The sequence below is a fragment of the Macaca fascicularis genome, chromosome 11, assembly GCF_037993035.2.
Source record: "Macaca fascicularis isolate 582-1 chromosome 11, T2T-MFA8v1.1".
NCBI classification, from domain to species: domain Eukaryota; kingdom Metazoa; phylum Chordata; class Mammalia; order Primates; family Cercopithecidae; genus Macaca; species Macaca fascicularis.
The window spans coordinates 122,354,892-122,374,159 of NC_088385.1; the positions used below are offsets into that span (position 1 = coordinate 122,354,892).

Here is a 19,268-nt window from a genome sequence, read left to right on the forward strand (position 1 = left end):
ATTAAAACAGTGAAAAGTCAAGTAACAGAAAAGAAAAAGATATTTGCAACACTTATCACCTAGTAAAGACTAATTTTCAGAATATGTAAACAGCTTCAGAAATCAGTAAGAAAAAGAGAGATAACCCAGTTTTTAAAAATGGGCAGAAGACTTAAACGGCATTTCATAAAAGATCTCCAAAAGAATGGCAAACATATAAAATGTTGGTCAGCCTCAATAACAATCATAGTAATGCTAGTTACAGCCACAATGAGATACTACTACACACTTACCAGAACTGCTACCAATTCAAAATACAGACGATGTCAAGTGCTGACAAGTATGTGGAACAACCTGAACTCTTACACATTGATGGTAAGAATATCATTTGGTGTAAACACTTTTGAAAACATTTTGACATGCATAAAAATATACATGCATGCTTTAACTGAGCAATTCCATTTCTAGGTATGTACCTAACAGAAATGAGCGTACTGAGAGAGCAAAAAGAATATTCATAATGATACTATTCACATTAACCCCCAAATAAATCAAATACCCCTCAACAGAAGAATCAATCAATAATTATATCATTATGCAACAAAATGACATTCGGTGATAAACAAAAGCTTCAGACACAACAGAAAGGAAGCTTGCATACACAGTGTTTGGGAAAATAAATCGGCCACAAAAGAATGCATTGTATTTGGCCGGGCGCGGTGGCTCAAGCCTGTAATCCCAGCACTTTGGGAGGCCGAGACGGGCGGATCACGAGGTCAGGAGATCGAGACCATCCTGGCTAACACGGTGAAACCCCGTCTCTACTAAAAACTACAAAAAACTAGCCGGGCGTGGTAACGGGCTCCTGTAGTCCCAGCTACTCGGGAGGCTGAGGCAGGAGAATGGCGTGAACTCGGGAGGCGGAGCTTGCAGTGAGCCGAGATCGCGCCACTGCACTCCAGCCTGGGCGACTGAGCGAGACTCCGTCTCAAAAAAAAAAAAAAAAAAAGGAATGCATTGTATTTATATTAAGTGCAAAAGCAGACAAAACTGATGTTTATAATCCAGAAAGAGGTCACTTTTGGGGACAGGGATGGATGAAGGATAACAATTTAGAGAGGGCAGGAGGGAGATTTCCAAAGTGCTAACATCTTAGGTCTTGATCTGGGCAAACGTTTGCAATTTCACTGAGCCATTCATTTAAGTTTCCTGTTGTGTTTTTTCTGTAGGTACAGTATAATTCATAAGACAGTTTAAAAAAAAATCAGAAGGCCTGCCTTGTACGCGCCTTGTACCAGCCACTTCAATGGGCCACGCCCTCCCTGTAGCCAAAGCCCCAAGCGCTGTTTACCTTAGGATTGGAAGGATATGTACTCGAGGCTCCATCACCAGACCTCCCTCCTTGGGCCCAGCAAGTCTGCTACATCCGGTTGGCCTCAGGCCAGCTTCCTCCACTCCTGGGGTCTTTTGTGCTCCTCAGGTGGAAGTGATCTCCCAGCATGCTCTGCACCGCTCGGTCGGAGGCCGGAGGGCCTGGGTTTTGTTTCCTCAGTGTCACCCGTCCCTGTGGGCTGCTTCAAATGAATCCTTGGAGGACAGAGAAATAAGAGAGTATTAAAAATGTCAGAGACAGATCCTGAGATACACAGCTGGGTAAATAGAGCCGGTGGAGATGTTTTTATTAGTGGCTTTCTGGTCATGCTCACTTAAGCTATGGATGTAAGGTGGGGGTGGAGGAGAAAAGGCGTGAGGGTCTTCTACCCGTTTCCAGACCTGCTCAGTCCCAATCATCCAGTACCCTCAGGTGTCGGGTGGAGGGGAGGGTGCGCTCTCTCGGTTCTGAGGAGACTCACCATGTTAGGAAATTGTATACCCGTTCATTACGCCTCTGCAGAGAATTTTCCTTCCTGGTGACAGAAACATTGAGGGCCTTTTCTCTTTAATTTCTCTAGGAAGCCTCACCCCACCTGGGGAAGAACTGATGCCACATGATTTCTCTGGCAAAACCTGGTCAGTTTCATATAAGAAGTAGGAAAAGGGGTTGTATTTTTGAGAAGTAGAGGATGGAAACTTCTCTGATCTATTGTCTCATGGTCAATGTTCTCCCAGGTCACCGGAAATGAAAGTCATCCCTAGCACTGTATGCCCAGAACGATCATTTTGTGAATACTCATTACGTGGGTCAGAGAACAGAGTTCAAATTCAGGCTTACCAACTTGCTGCTACTTGACCTTGGGAAAATTATTCAGGCTTCTGTTTCCACATCTCTAAAATATCAATCAAATAGTATCCACCTCATAGTGCTATGGTGAGGGATAAATGACTACATCCCTGGAAAGCAGTTTGCACAGTACCAGACCCACAGTAAGCCCTCAATAAATGTTAGATACTATCAATGGTAGAACGCCTCTTCCCAGAAGGCATAATATCTGTGTTGTACCAAAAGATAAGAGTGATATGAATAGTATAGGGTGGTCTCATTTTTATTACTGCATAATAATCTGCTCCCAAATGTAGTAGTGTCTGTGCTCAGTGGCTCACACCTGTAATCCCTAGCAGTTTCGGAGGGGAAGGTGGAAGGATTGCTTGAGCCCCAGGCATTTGAGATCAGCCTGGGCAATAAGTAGACTCCATCTCTAAAAAAATTTTTTTTAAATAGTCAAGTGTGGTGGTACATGCCTGTGATACCAGCTACTTTGGAGGCTGAGGTAGGATTATCATTTTAGCTTGGGAAGTGAAGGCTACAGTGAGCCGTGATCACACCACTGCATTCCAGCCTGGGTGACACAGAGTGAGACCCTGTCAAAAAAAAATGTAGTAGCATAAAACAAAGGTCATCCCATGTATTCTGTGAGTCAAAAACTTGGAAACGGCACAGAGGAACTGGGTGAGCTCTACTCCACTATGTCTACAGTTAGGTGGGAAAACTTTAAAACAGCTGGGACTAGAAAATCTACTTTCAAGTGTCTGGTGCCTTGACAGGGATGGCTGGAAGGCTGGATTCAGGAGGGATTGTCAGCTGACATAGCTCCCAGTAGCCTACCCACTGTGGCAGCCTAGAGGTAGTTAGATGTCTCACCTGGTGGCTCAGTGGTGCCCCAGCAAGTAAGGCACAAGTTGCATTGCCTTTTATGACCTAACCCTGGAAGTCACATAGTATCACTTCGGCCATACTTCATTGATGAAAGCAATCAGAAGCCCACCTAGATTCAGTTGGAAGGGTCATAGACTCTATTTTCTATTTTCTCATGAGAAGAGTGTCAAAAGATTTATGACTTTTTTTTTTTTTTTTTTTTGGTAAACTACCACAGGGTTTACTCTGTGTGAGGTCCTGAGCTACATTCTTACTACACGTGATTGCATGTGATCTTCACAATGAGCTAATGAAGTCAGAATTATTGCTTTCATTTTCTAATATGTACATAAGGAAACTGAGGTGCCAAGTGGTTTCTTGCCCAAAGTCAAACAGCTAGTTATTTGACCCCCATGTATTTGTACCATGTTGTCTGACTTCAGAGTCAATGTTTTCATTAACCCTATAGTATTGAATCCCTCCCAAAATAAACAGATAAATAGATAAAAGAAGACAGGTAACTAGACAGAGAGAGAGATATAGATATATAGGTAGATGATAAATTATAGGTAGGTAGATAGATGATTGATAGATAGATAGATAGATAGATAGATAGATAGATAGATAGATACAGATGCCAAGCCTAAGTTGAAACCCGAATTCTTAAGGTATTGCAGGATCTTTGCAAACCTGAATCTATACCAGCTCTCTGAGCAAGGAGAACTCTTAGGAAACTAAAATAACACAAATACACCTGAGAACACTAACAAAGGCCTCCTAGGTGGTGTCTACAAGATGCTGAACATCTGGCTACTTCCAAATATTTGGATAATGGACTACCAGATTTCATCCAACTTTCCTTGCATTTGTTTGGTAAACACAGCTGGCTTGAAAATTAGTCATGGAATCTTAATAGTGGTAGAATCCTTAGATATTTTCTCATCTAAACCCCTCTTTATACAAACGCAGGTAAATATACACTCATAGAGAGGAAGGGTTCTGAGAAAGTTACCCACCAAGTGGCTTTGACATCCTTCTTTCAACATGACTTGAATAAAATCTATTCTGATTTAAGTAAGATATGTCTTAGGATCCAACAGTCTACTTCCTGGGAAAATCTTACGCAGATCTGTATGGTGGTAGCAGTGGTGGAAAGGAGCTGGAAACAACATAGGCATCCACCTGTGATGGCTAATATTAAGTGTCAACTTCATTGGATTGAAGGATGCAAGGTATTGTTCCTGAGTGTGTCTGTGAGGGTGTTGCCAATGGAGATTAACATTTAAGTCAGTGGACTGGGAGAGGCAGACCCACCCTGAATCTGGGTGGGCACAATCTAATCAGCTGCCAATGAGGCCAGAATAAAAGCAGGCAGAGGGAGATGGAAGAACTAGACTTGTTGAGTCTTCTGGCCTCCATCTTTCTCCCATGCTGGAAGCTTCCTGGCCTTGAACATCAGACTCCGAGTTCCTCAGCCTTTGGACACTTGGACGTACACCAGCGGTTTGCAGGGGCTCTCAGGCCTTCGGCCACAGACTGAAGGTGATACTGTTGGCTTCTCTACTTTTGGGATTTGGGGATTCAGACTAGCTTCCTTCTCCTCAGCTTGCAGACGGCCTATTGTGGGACTTCACCTTGTGATCGTGTGAGTCAATACTCCTTAATAAACTCCCCTTTTTATATACATCTACCCTATTAGTCCTGTCCTTTTAGAGAACCCTAATACACCACCTCTGTAGGAATGATGCAGAAGCTGTAAAGAATGTGTAGCATGAAACTCTCTGCATTAATTGGAAATAAATACACACACACATGCACAAAAGATAAACACATATTTTAATATATTCATTCAGCAACAAGAAAGGTCTTAAAAACATGATGCTGAATATTTTTATATTGATTCTCTGCTGAGTTCCAGACTGGGACAACAAAAGCAAAAACCTGGGGCCAGGAGCAAGAGGTATACCGAGTGAACCTGAGGTGGAACTCTGTGCATTGCCCCTGTGTGAAATCTGGTCAGACCCTGCATAGAACCAGACACCAAACAGCAGCTAGAATCAAAGACAGCCAAGGCAAGGGGATGGGCAGCGTGTATCAGAGGTCTCTGAATCAACCTCTTACCAGCTGAGTTCAAGAGCCAAATATTAGAGAATAATTTTTATTATAGATTTATTACTTTCAAGTGGGAAAGTAAGGTTTATAGCTCAATAACTTTTATGTAAATCAAGCACATGCACAAAATCATACTGTATGTTTTAGAAGGAAAAGAACTTAAGGGCATATTTCAGACATGTAAAAGAGAATGCCTTCAGATGCTTTCAGTGAGTGAAGGAGAGAGATAGGAGTGGGGACTGGGATGAAAGAGGGAAATACAACAGATACAATGCAATGCAATACCATATAAAACAACAGAACGCAATGTAATAAAATGAAGTAAGGGCGGTACCTTGCGTATGTTAAGATGATAACATGTTATCAAATGAGGAGCACCTCTACCCTGCAGATTACATAAAAAAAAATCTATCCTGTATCTCAGTCCAATGACATCGTGGGAAATACCAGGAATTTTTTGGCTGCACACAACACTCCTGCTTTTGGTCAAAAGTTCATTGAATGAAGCTGAAGAGTGAAAGAAGCATGTCTTTTAAAAATCTTGTTTTCATCAGCGATAATGGGCTTAAGCTACACGTGAAATATGGCACAGGTTTCACCTTTCAGGGCCTCCAGGAACCCGGTTTCCCTTCGCCTGTCTCCAGGATTTACATCTCAGCGGGTGATCACACTGTGGTCAGCTAGGGAGATCACTTTTCGGAAATGGCAGATGAATTTCCATCTTCCAAAAGGAAAGGCCTTTTTTCCAGCCATCAGACATGCTTTCTCGACGGTGCCATCCACCACCAATATCACAGAACAAAATAAGGCGTTTTCATTTTTAGCGCTGTTTATGCTTTGTAAGATCCTCTCACCATTATCACATAAATTGTAGGTAGATTAGCAATTATTGTCCCTGTAGAAAGCTAGTTAAAAAATAAAGGCACATTCAACGATGTGGCCAAAGTCATACATGTGTCTTTCAAATCCCTTCCTAGAGCTTTCTGATATATTATTTCTCGTGTAATATCTATACTTCTACTAAGAATAGTAATTTCAATGATTGATTTATGGCTATGTGTCAAATACTTTACACGAAGGGTGTCATTCAACCCTCTATGTTTGACATACTATTTCATCCATTTGACAGACAAGAAAACTGCTATATGGAGGTCAAGTAACTTGCCCAGGATCACACAGCTAATACGCAGCAGGGCTGGTATTCAAACTGTGCTGTTCACTTCCAAAGTCTCGCCCGCCAACCACTGTACTTTGCTACCTAGATCCAGAAATCCAATTATTTGTGTAATTTCTTATAGATACAAGCATCTTGTTAATTTATTCATGCATTCATTAAGTATGTATTTATTACTTGTTATGTGCCAGACACTGTGCTAGTCTCTTTAGTGAGGGATAGATGCACGGGTGACAGGAGGAATAATCAAAGATCCAAATTCTAGAATCAACATTATTTAAGCCTGGGTTCCCCAAAAAACAGGCTGAAACAGAGATATATGTGTTTTTACTTTGTTGGCAGATGTGATCCCAGGGAACAAATGAGAGCTGGAGGAGCAGAGTTGGGGATGGGGCCGGTGGGGGGGGAGGCGGGGGGGTTGCAGGGGGAAGAGAGCTAATACAAGAATGTGTTGTTATTGAGTATGCCACCATGAAAGGACAGAACTGTCCGAGAAGCCACTGGGAATGTGCCTCAGCTCGTCTGCCTTGGGAGAAGGAAAAGGAAGCTTTCATCTCCTGCTTACATCCCTTATTCATCAAAGGCTCATCCAAACAGGCATTAAATTCCCGCCATTTCCAGGTTACACACAGGTGGGTGAAGACTTGATTCTCTGCTGAGTTCCAGACTGTGACAACGAAAGCAAAAACCTGGGGCCAGGAGCAAGAGGTATACCGAGTGAACCTGAGGTGGAACTCTGTGCATTGCCCCTGTGTGAAATCTGGTCAGACCCTGCATAGAACCAGACACCAAACAGCAGCTAGAATCAAAGACAGCCAAGGCAAGGGGATGGGCAGCGTGTATCAGAGGTCTCTGAATCAACCACTTACCAGCTGAGTTCAAGAGCCAAATATTAGAGAATAATTTTTATTATAGAAATAACTATATTAGTATGAGCATGGTACTTGCCACAAAGGACAGATTGCAGACTCCATATGTGTATACATTATACAAAATGTTAATGCATGTAGACAACCTCACCAATCCTCACCAGGATCATATGAACCAAGTGTGGAGATGAGCATGTTTCCATGGACAGATGAGGAGCAGAGTTGAGTGGTGAAGTTGGTTGCTATGGTTACCCAGATGAGTATGATGGATGAGCTGGGATTCAAACTCAGATCTCCAACTCCAGGGTTCTTTCCCTGGTATCTGAAAATTTAGAATTCTTGTCCTATCCTATTTCAGGAAAAGACAGCTGAGTGAGAAGGAAGAACAGCTGCCATTAGCTTCATAAAAGATGAGTTTCTTGCCTCCCACTGCTACAGAAGGAAGGGAATGAATTCTTTGGTTCTAACTGGAAATAAAGAAAACTTAGCTAAAACATTGTGAGACAAGGAAAGAATATTTTTTCAATTTCATTCAGAAAGGGATTTAACCCATTTGGACATTCATGACCAATTACTATATGTGTGATTCTAAGGGTGAGTTAGTTTTCTTCATGTCTCAGTTTTCTTATCTGCAAAATGGAAATGATAATAGCACCTAAATCAAAGGATTGCTGGAAGGATTTTTAAACAATCAGAACTGAACACAGCAAGGGATCCAGGAAATTAGCTCTTATTAGCATCATCTGTAGACTACCACCTGTCACTAGACTATTATTTATACAGGTTATCTAAACAGTTTACATTATCTTATTTTCCTTCTCAAATACCTTTAGTAGTTGCATTCAAGGGCCTACAAAATAGGATCTTATCTCCCTCTTCATTCTTTTTCAAAACTTGTGTGCTGTTCCCCAAGCACACACTGCAGTTTCCTGCTTACAGGATTCTACCCATGCCCTGCCTTCCATATGGAATACTCTCTCATCCCCATTCATCCAACCACTCATTCAGTACTACTCAAAGCCATCTAGGAGTCAAGGCCATGGCTTAGCCTTGGGGATGTAACAGTTAGCAAGATAGGTACCTGCCCTAAGGCACTTTCGCCCTTTCACTGAAGGCAGGTGAAAAGTGTTTCTCTTCAGAGCCAACTCCAGTTCACCGTAGCTGGTTGGGCTGCCCTTAGTGCTGTATTGAGGTGGATACGCCAACTTCAGGCTCAGCTGTAAAGTCAGCTGTGGTGGTTTATGGATATCCACCACGGGCAGAAGATATGGAGTAGGAACATTCCATTTGCCATTTCTGGTCAAGGGGAAATTTAACTTATCTTTTAGGGACTTCCTAAAATTCTACCACTTCTATCAAAATGGCAGACCACATTCATCTATTTCCACCCCCAACCAGTTGTGCATTGACTCTCCATCTGGCACTAATAACTTACCCCTAGAAGAGCACCCATTTTAGCTTTATACACTTGACAGTGAGACCTTTGAAGACAGAGACCATTATTACTCATCCTTAATTCCCTACCACCTAGCACAGTGCCTTAAATACAGTTAAGAATTATCTTCAGGGCCAGGCACGGTGGCTCATGCCTGTAATCCCAGCACTTCGGGAGGCTGAGGCGAGTGGATCACAAGGTCAGGAGATCAAGACCATCCTGGCTAACATGGTGAAACCCTGTCTCTACTAAAAAAACAAAAAATTAGCCGGGCATGGTGGTGGGCGCCTGTAGTACCAACTACTCGGGAGGCTGAGGCAGGAGAATGGCGTGAACCCAGGAGGCAGAGCTTGCAGTGAGCCAAGATCGTGCCACTGCACTCCAGCCTAGGTGACAGAGTGAGACTCCACCTCAAAAAAAAAAAAAAAAAAAAGAATTATCTTCAGGACAGAAAAGTGAGGTTTCCTGGTTTTCTTTACGTTGTTATTGTTATTGGTGGTGGTGATGGTGATGATGGTGGTACTGGCAAAGATGTGAAGGCCATTATTATTAACAATGTCAATAGTGGTTGTGTTGATGGGTTAACGCTCATGGCGGTGGTGATGGTGTTGCTCTTGGTGGTGGTGATGGATGTGGTGATAATAATGGTGATGGTAAAGGTAATGATAGAAGTAGTCTTTTAATAGTGGTGGCTTTTTTCCTTCACATCCCCACAAATTGATTGAAATACATTATCATATTGCATTAGAGGAACCGACCCCATGAATCTGAAATGATTTTCCCAATTCTCGAATCCATACATTAACAACATTTCAATACCTTTCACGGGTAGGCTGGTTTTCAGGCAATTTACACAAATCAAAAGAAAGAGGTGTAGAGGATAGTCATCATAAACCCAGATGCATTGTTATACCTGAAGGTAACTTTTTTTTTGTTTGCAAAATACATTGTACTGTGAGTAATGGATTGTCCTGCTGTGCTTTCAAGGAAAGCATATGCTGTATACTGAGAGTCTAATTTGAAAACGCACAGCAGTAAACATGTTAACCCTGGTATCTCCATTAATCTTAAAAACCACCTGACAGTTAGGTCCTATTTTACTCATTTTGCAAATGAGCAAACTGTGGCTCAGAGAGACTGAGAGCCTGTGGTAGTGCTTAAAGGCTGGTGTGTCTGATTCCAATGCCACCAGTCTAATTTCCTTGGGCTACAAGGTCTCAGAGGAACTTGGATCCTGGAGGTGAGAAGTGACCTATTTCAGATCTCCGCTAGAATGTCCCTTGGTGGTCCCAAGGCTCATGGGCCACCAAGGCTATTCTCATTCTGACACAGCCTAAGACCTCTCCTTTCTGCCCCCGATGATCACAGGCCACACACCTGGAACAATATACTTGAGGCCCCCGTCTGTGCCTCACAATATTTTTGCCTCTGTTTCCTGCACTGATGAAGGTCCTGTGGGAAACACATCTATTGCTGCCCTGGTAGCTCCTGTATTTCCCTTTTCCTGCATCTCAGCCACTTCCTTATTTCCGAGTCGCTCCAGCATTTTACTCTACAGCCAAGATCGTGCCACTGCACTCCAGCCTGGGTGACAGAGCGAGACAGAGTGCCAACCTAAGCCAGATCCTGGACACGTCCCCACCCTGCCTGTTGGCATAACCGATCACAAAGCCCCCACCCTCTTAAAAAGAATATTCACATTCCAGTTCTACAGGATGGGCAAGGATCATCAAATCACATTTAAGTTCATCCTTCAGATGAACTTCACAGAATTCAGCAGCATACATGTCAGGTTAGGAACAACACATTTGGGAAATAAGTCACCACCCAAGACCTTCTGATCTCATACATTTTTACTAAAGACCATTTTGGAAAGTAATTTTGATGTAGATAGTTCTTTGTACTTACCAAGACTCATTTGCTACTGAGCATGTAAGATGTACAATGCATTTAAATAATGTAATTATTTTGTCTATGCTATTAATATTTTCAATTTTAAATAACTTATTTTTAAATTACAAAGATGATTGTTTATTGTTATAAAATACAGGAGCATTGGAGACCAAAATTACACATAATTCTGTCACCCAGATATTGGCATAGTTGTATATAATTAATTACAAACTTGTAAACATAGCAATAGATATAAACATTTATTAGTATCTTTTTCATAAAATTGGTATTGTATTCTTTATTCTGCCATCTTAATTTACTGTATCATGAATAACTTTTTATTACATTTAGAATTCTTCAGCAGCATACATTTTATTGGCTGCATAGCATTGTAAGAATAAACCATGATTTTTAAAATCAACCTCTTTAGTCTTATGCATTTTAGTTGTTTCCATTTTTTTAACTGTTCTACACAACAATGCAATGAACTTTCTTGACAGTAAACTGTTGTAGCCATCCATGATTATTGAGCAAGACAAATTTCTAACTGAAGCATTCCTAGGTCAAAAGAAATGAACTTTTAAATTATAACTGCTTTCAAATTTATATTTAATAATAGGTACTTTCCACTAATTTTTATGACATGTATAGTCTCACTATTATTTCAGGTTAGTGAGATTTTATGACCTATTTTCATAATTATCAGTGTAATAAAGCAAATTTTCCCTTCAACTACTTTTCATCAACCTTTCTTTTGCCCTTGTAGATCATCTTTGCCTAAGAAAAAAATCCTCCTCCCTTTGAGAAAGTACATACAAAGTTTATGTTTTAAAAAAAACGGAAAAAAGTATGAGAAAATAATGTTCATTAAATGTTTATCTATAGGTGTTTGCGATATTTATTCTCTGTATGTATTTTTCTGTGTGCTTGAGTTATTACATGGCTAAAAGGAAAAGGAAAATAAGTGTGTAGTGAAAATAGTGGAGACACCAAAGAGGGAATCAACATTTCTCCTTGAGAAGAGCTTAAAAGAATCCATAGAAAAAGAGAGACTTTATCTGAGCCTTGGAAAAATTGGGGAAGTGTGCGCCCAATTAACAGGATGGGTGAGGAACAAGGCGCTTCAAGCAGAGGAAGCAGCCTGAGCAAAGGCAGGGATGTGAAACGGTATGGCACAGCCAGGAAAACCATGGGGACTCCTGGGCCTACCTCTTATAAATACATTACTTACCTTCTCTGCTTCTCAGTTTCCCTTTCTCTAAAATGGGACTAATATAACTACAAGCCTCCCCAGGTTATTGTCTTGATCCAACTGTGCTGCTATACCAAAATACCACAGACTAGGTAATTATAAGCAACAGAAGCTTATTTCTCACAGTTCTGGGGGCTGGGAAGTCCAAGATCAAGCAGGCAGTTTTGGTGTCTGGGGAGAACCCTATTTCCTCTTCCAAGATGGCACTTCATTGCTGCACCTTCCAAAAAGGATGAATGCTATGTCCTCACATGGCAAAGTATGGAAGGGCAACAAGGTGTTCCTTTCAACCTTGACCCTTTTTATAAGGATGCTAATCTCATCCATGGTGACTTAATCACCTCCCAAAGGCCACACCTAATACTCTTGCATTGGGGATTAAGTTTCAACACAAATTTTAGAGGGGACACCATCATTCAAACCATGGTAGTTATCACGAAGATTCTGTGGGATAAGCACCTGACAGTTGGTAAGTACTCAAAAATTATGAGCTATGAAAAAGATAAACTATGGTGAGCACATAGTGTACAAGTGGAGTAGGCAGGAAGAAAGAGAAAAGACACAATTCATTCATTTATGCATCCATTCATTCAAAGTTGACTGAGTAGGGGATACAGCTTTAAACATCTTGCTACCCTGTCCTCAAGGCATATCAGTCTACAGGGGTAGAGAGAAAGGCACAATCCCTTCAATACTGGGATAAATATGCATGTTCATGTGAAAAGGTATGGTCTCCAATCTGGAGGGAGCATCCAAATGCCCTTACATAGCTTGTAAGACCCTTTCCTGTATTCGCAGAAAATGTTTGTGTGTAATGTTTGGTAGACATGTTGCAAGAGTAACAAATGTCACTCCAACCCAGGGTTACACATCCCCACTAGGGAGCTATCATTCCAGGTAATAGCTGGTAACAGATCACAGGAGACTGAAGGACAGTACAGTGCAGTGATTAGAAATACAGACTCTGGAGCCAGACTGTCTAGATTCAAGTCATATAATCAAAGCACATATTTATACCACAGTAGTTCCAACCTCATATTGTATAGCTGTTGGGAGGATTAAGTGAGTAAATATTTGCAAATTACCTAGGACACGACTTAGAATATAAGTGCTTTACTATTATTATATCTTACCAAATCTTAATATTTGATAATCACTAGATGAATGAATTAATGATGAACTCTTTTAAGCCAAAGAGTGACAGGATGTACTCAATATTTCAGAAAGAGCCAAATTTCCTTATTATTCCTCTGGAAATTGGTTGAACCTCTCTTTGGAGGAATTTACCTATGGATGAGTTCAACAGGGCTACTAAAAATTACATTCTCTTCAGTCCCAGCAGTTTTCTGGTCTTTCTTCTTCACGCCAGGACCTCTATACCATCTAAGAAACATTCTTAGATGAATACCCTGAGGTTGAAATTGTGCAAAGGAAAGGACTTGGCTTACACAGCTTAGTAACTGATGGTAAATACTGTTTTAGAACTAACTTATGTAGGAGCAAGAACCACTTACCTTTTAGAAGTGCCTTGTTTCCTTTGATCCTGACAATAACCCTGAAAGAGGGGTCTAATCAACCCCATTCTTCAGATGAGGAAAATTAGATGCCAAGAAATTGGGTGAATTCTAAAAATGTTGAATTGTGCTATAGTTAAGATCAAGGGTGTAAGAATCAAAATGTAGTGAGAATTCCATTTTAGCTCTTTGCCAGGGCAACCTTGGACAAATTACTGAAATTGCCTAAACTTCAGTTTCCTCATCTGTTAAATATAGACAGTGATTATTCTTGTGTCTTTGGATTCTTGTTATGAGCTTATAAAAAGAGCACTTAGTGCCCAGCATACAGTAAACAGGAGCTGTGACTATTTCTGCTCAGACTCCTGTTAAATTGTTCATCTACCCTCAGCCCATTTAGTTGCGTTGAGTGAAAAAAAAAAAATGTACAGATAAAGCAGAGGTCAATGTTTCCAAAGTAAAAATAGAATATCTTTGCCCATGAAAGATAAACCCAATCTTTAGGAACATAAAATGGAAACATGGAGAAGGAGCTAACGAGCCATTTTGCTGACTTTAAGTTGTTTCTCTAGACAGCCTATGAGATGCTCAGAGGTGCTAGAAGAATATTGCATACAGTTGCGAGTTCTTGCTTTTGCTAATTTTCCCCCACAAAGTTTTGGCTCAGGACAAAACAATGTTATAGCTTACCTCACTGAAACATCATAGCTTACCTCACTCAAAGAATCAAGAGAAAATATTGCAATTCAATCAACAAAGCGCATACCCAGATGATCCACCTTCAGATACCCAAATGAGAACTTTAGAACTTCTTAAAGCCACAAAGCCAAATGAGACTCTGGTAAGTCCGTTACAATTTGGCTAAAGACCAAAGCCATCAAATCCAAGAGAGAATCCAGAAGAAAGAAAAAGTCATTAGAGCAGGCACTGCTTTCAGACCGGTGAGCAGGAAGAGTAGCCACTGACCACTGGTTGCCTATGTGTTGGGGAAAAAAATGTGACTAAAAGTTCTACAAACCAACATTAACATCCAGTGGGGTCTAGAGTCCAGCCTGAAATGTCAGAACAATGGTAGCTTTCATTGACTTATGTACTTATGTGAATACTTATGTGAATAGCTATATTTTAAGATTTCTAATTGAAGTAGTATAACATCCCAAAAGGAAAAAAGTGAACAGATCATAAGTTTACCATTTGATAAATTTTCCAAAATGAACACAGCATAGAACAGACACATAGATTACCCAAAAAGGTCATTACCAGCTCCCTACAAGTCCCTCTCGTGCCCCCTCCTATTATTAACACCTCCTCCCACAAGATACCCCTTATCCTGACTTCCAACATCATAGATTGGTTTTTATCTGTTTTCACACTTTATATAATAGAATCATACACTGTGTCATCTTTTGTCTTTGACTTTGTTTAGTCAACACTGTTTGTGATATTCACCCATGCTGTTGTGTGAATTGGAGATTATTCATGGTCATTGCTGTGTAGTATTCCAGTGCATGAATCTACCACAGTTTATCTGTTCTACTCTAGATGGGCATCAGGGAAGTTCCCAGATTGGGCTACTATAAATAGTGCTACTATGAATATTCTGATATATGTTTTTTAATGACCATATGAGCACATTTCCGTAGATTTTCCACCTTGGTGTGGAATTGTTGCATTAGAGAAAGACACATATTCCACTTTCATAGATTCAGCCAGTTCTTTTATAGTACCAATTTATTCTTGCACAAGAAAAATAGCTGCGATGTTTTGAGCACTTACCATGTGTCTAACATTGCACTGGGCCCATTACGTATGTCAACTTACTAAATCCCTACAAACCTGAGAGTAGAATCATGTTATTATCCCCATTTAAAAGACAAGGTAACTGAGTCCCAGGGAGGTGATATGATCTGGCCAAGTTCACACAGAGAGTAACTGAAAGAACTGAGTTATGACCCAAGGCCCAGCTGACCCCAAAGCTCACACTTGCGTTGTGTCAGTTACGGCAGCTTCTGTTTGGAGTGTGATATGGTTTAAGATAGAGTTTTGAATCATCATATATTGGAATACTCACAAGAATGAATGGCTGTTTAATATCCATCTCCTCTGGCTGGATTACTTTTCACACTGCTCACCCCACTTTATCTAGCTAACTTTATTTGCCCCCTCTCCAGATCTCAGAATAGATGCCACTGCCTCTGAGAAGCCTGTCCTGATGTTCTGTGGCAAGGTGCTTCCTTTAGCCCCAAACTTCTTGTCATGACCCTTTATGTAAATTATTTTACTTACCTCTCTAATGACATTTGATCTCATTAGAGTGCATACCCCACAAGGGAAGACTGAGTCTTCTTTGCACAAAGCTAAATCCATAGTACCTGGAAGACAGCTGGCCTTCAACAAATATTTCTTGAATGAATGAATAATACTTTCTGGAACCCCACAGGCTCACCATCGAGAAAAAAAAATAAAGAAAGAAGGAAACAAACACTTTTACTCGTGGTAGATGTTTAAGACTGGAGTAAAGACCAATAACGCATCAGCCTTCAGCACCGTGGGTCCCCTCAGGACTGCACGTAGGATCCTGTATAGCCTGATATGTGTTTCCCTGAGGCCTGTAGCTCTGGGGATTTGGTCTAAAACACTCGTGTAGCTTCAGGATATCCACACTGGAATGTCTTTTCCTTCTTTGCCATGTAGATCTGCTCTGATTTCAGAAACGTTATTATGATGCTCAGTAAGAGGAAGGTTAGATGGAACTGAATGTGTCTTCCGTACCTTTGTGTGAACAAAGACCTTACACATAGACTTAGCTCTAATATCAAGAACACCTTTTAGGTCCTTTGGCAGGTTCTTTCTTTTATTCATCATTTTTATCTGCCCTTTGACTCCTCTAGTAGCCCGTAAGTCTTTGCAGGCAAGGTCTCTGTCTTGTTGATCATGATATCTGGCACCTGCCTTCATCTGCAACCTTATCTCATGTCATTCTGCCCCATTCACTAACCTCAAACCACACAATATTTTTCTGCCTCGGGAGCTATGTATTTAGACTCATTTCTGCCCCAGGCCTTTTGAGCTGTCTATTCTTCCTGCCTAGATGGCTTTTTCTCTTTTCTACATGTGACTCAGCCCGTCTCATTTTCCAGGTTCAGATTACATGTTTCTCCCTTAGAGATGCCTTCCCTGGACACTATTTTTATTTATTCTCCTTTATTATTTTATGGTTTTATAAGACAGCTGGGAAATGTTTTGCTTGTTTCTTTACATGTCTGACACCTGCCTCCCCATCTAGAAGTGAGTCCTTATAGGGGCTTAATCATGTCTATCTTACTCCCTTATACTTTTTCCAGCTCCTAAAATCAGAAAAGTCATTGAATGTCTGTTGAATGTACTGATATATTTCACAGCACTGAGCACAGAATCTGACACACGGTAGACAATCGATCCATGTTTGTTGAATGTATCAAAAACTCTAAGACAATCCCCCAACCCTTCACCCCACCCCCCACCAAAATAGCTTTCATTCATTCATCCGGTCAGCAAACATTAACTGAGCAAACACCAGGTACATGTACAGAGTCAACACTGCAGTATTCCTTATCTCAGCAGACAGAGAAACCATTGAATCGGTTGCTTCAGCGCAAATCCTTGGTTTCATCCTTGATTCCTCTCTTTCTCAGTGCACACTCAAACCATCAGCAAATCCTATTGTATACACAGAATCCTTCCACATCCTCTCACCTCTACCATGACCCCCCGGCCCCGAGCATCATGATCTCTCACCTGGACAATTACAACAGCCTCCTAAATGGGCTCTCTGCTTCTGCTTGTGCCCCGCTACATTCTGTCCTTCACAAGGCAAGCAGGAGGTCTGTTACACCAATGTAAGCCATATTATACCCTCACCCTGCTTAACACCTCCAATGACCTGCGGTCAAATTACAATAAAACCCACACCATAGCTTGCAAAGTCCTGTGGAATCCGTCCTTTGCTCACCTCCCTGACCCCACTGCCTCACACCTTGTCCCTGCTTTCTCTGCTCCAGCCACACTGACCAACTTGCTCCTCCTCAGATACCCCAGGCACTTCTCGCCTTTGCATTTTCTCTTCCCTCTCTCCAGAATGCTTTCCCCTGAGAACTACATGGTTATTTCCTTCACTTCAATCACATCTCTCTTGAAAAGTCCAAAAATGGTCCCTGATTTTTTAAATAAAACAGCCCCCAATCAGGATGTCTTGTCCCTATCCCACTTTATTTTTCGTCTTAGCATTTACAACTGCTTAACACACTTGCTTGTGTCTCTACAACCTATTGGAAGCATCATGAGAGCAGAGTCTTTAGTTGATTTATTCACTGTCACATTCTTCAGCACACAGAAGAGTTTTTTGCATGTAGTAGGCACTCAGTAAGTAGTTTTAAAGAGAGAGAAAAAAGAAAAGAAGGAAGAAAGAAAGGAAGGAGGAAGGGAGGAGAGAAGGCGGAATAGAGAAGGGAAGGAGGGAGAGAGAAGGAGAGGGGAGAAAGAAAAGAGAGAAGGGGGGAAAGAAAGAAGGAAGGATGGAAGGGAGGAAGGAAGGAAGGGAGAGGAAGGAGAGAGAGAGGAAACAGGGAGGGAGGAAAGAAGGAGAAAGGAAAGAGGGAGGGAGAAAGGAAAAAAGGAAGAAATGAAAGTGGGGAGTAAAGAAGGAAGGAAAGAGGGAGGGAAAGGGAAGGAAGGAAGGAACGAAAGAACGAAGGAAGGAAGGAGAAGGGAAAGAAGGAGGGAGGGAGGAAGAAGAGGAGGAGAGAGAGGGAGAGAGAGGAAGGAAGGAAGGAAGTAGGGGAGGGGAGGGGAGGGGAGGGAGGGAGGAAGGAAGGAGGGAAGGGAGGGAGGGAGGAAGAATGGAGGTGAGGGAGGGAGGGAGGAAGGAAGGAGGGGAGGGAGGGAGGAGTGAAGGACTGAAAAATGAGATGAATGAATAAATACAGAAGTGAATGAATAAATGATTGAGACCCAGTCCCTGCCACCTACAAACTCACAGGATAAGTCCAAGTTCAGCTCCTTCAGAAGTCCCCTAACCAGTCCAGTGTAACCCACTTTGCCTGCACTCATCATTGAGGGAGCCCCTGCCCAGCACTGCCCTTCCTCTCTCCACATTTCTCCCTTTGTCCTCCTCCTCCCTCCCAACCCCACCTCTGCCTCCCATGTTACAGATGAAAAACAACAGCCAAGCTGGCATTTACTGACTGTCAAACACCTCTCTGAGTTTCCTCAGAACAAACAGACTCAGCCGATTTTGTTTGTTTTCTTCCTTTTTCTAAGCTGCTGAGCTGTCCCTGGAATTGTGCAAGAGGTCACACAGAGGGACTGTCAACAGCTCCCTAACATAGGTTTCTAACCTAGAAAGGGAGTCCAGGTTTTACAGGCCCAAGCGCCCGGGCAGGAACACACACACACACAGAGGCTGCTGTTTGTTTTCTCCGACAGGTCTGGCACTTCCCCCTTGGGAGAGAGGAAGCTTAAAACACAGAAGGCCCCCTTCTCTAATTAGACATGAAAAACAGTTTGGATAAGCAGAGGCACGTCACCCAACTGTACAATCCCTTCCTGGAGAGCGGGAGGGTTGAAGGCTTTCAGAGATTTTTTTTTCCACTTTGTTTTTAAATTTTAAAAGTTTTACAATAAAACATTTCATGTATTTGACATAATATAATGAAAGCCAAAAGTCCCTAATAAAACCTTAAATGCCATATCTCGCAAAAAAACAACACTTTTCTGTTCAATCATGCATTCACTGATCCATTCAACAAATATTTATGAAGTGCCTACTACGCGTCAGACACTGTTCTAGCTTTTTGGGAGTGCAAAAGCTGACCTTTCCAGAAAGTTTCTCTTTGCAGCCAAAAATTTAAAAATGATCTATTACAAATAGGGGAGAAACTGATCACATCTGTGTCATCCCACATAACCCTCGCAGAGTGATTGTACTAG

At 41.6% G+C, this 19,268-nt stretch overlaps 1 long non-coding RNA gene across 1 annotated transcript in view; it reads right to left on the reverse strand.

The window, feature by feature from the left end:
- Positions 1-1,330: 1,330 nt before the first annotated feature.
- The window catches only part of LOC135966122 (uncharacterized), a 147,978-nt gene continuing 130,040 nt past the window's right edge, over positions 1,331-19,268 (reverse strand). Inside the window, exon 3 of the long non-coding RNA XR_010579226.2 lies at positions 1,331-1,566. This is a non-coding gene — a long non-coding RNA (uncharacterized lncRNA). The remainder of the gene's footprint in view (positions 1,567-19,268) is intronic.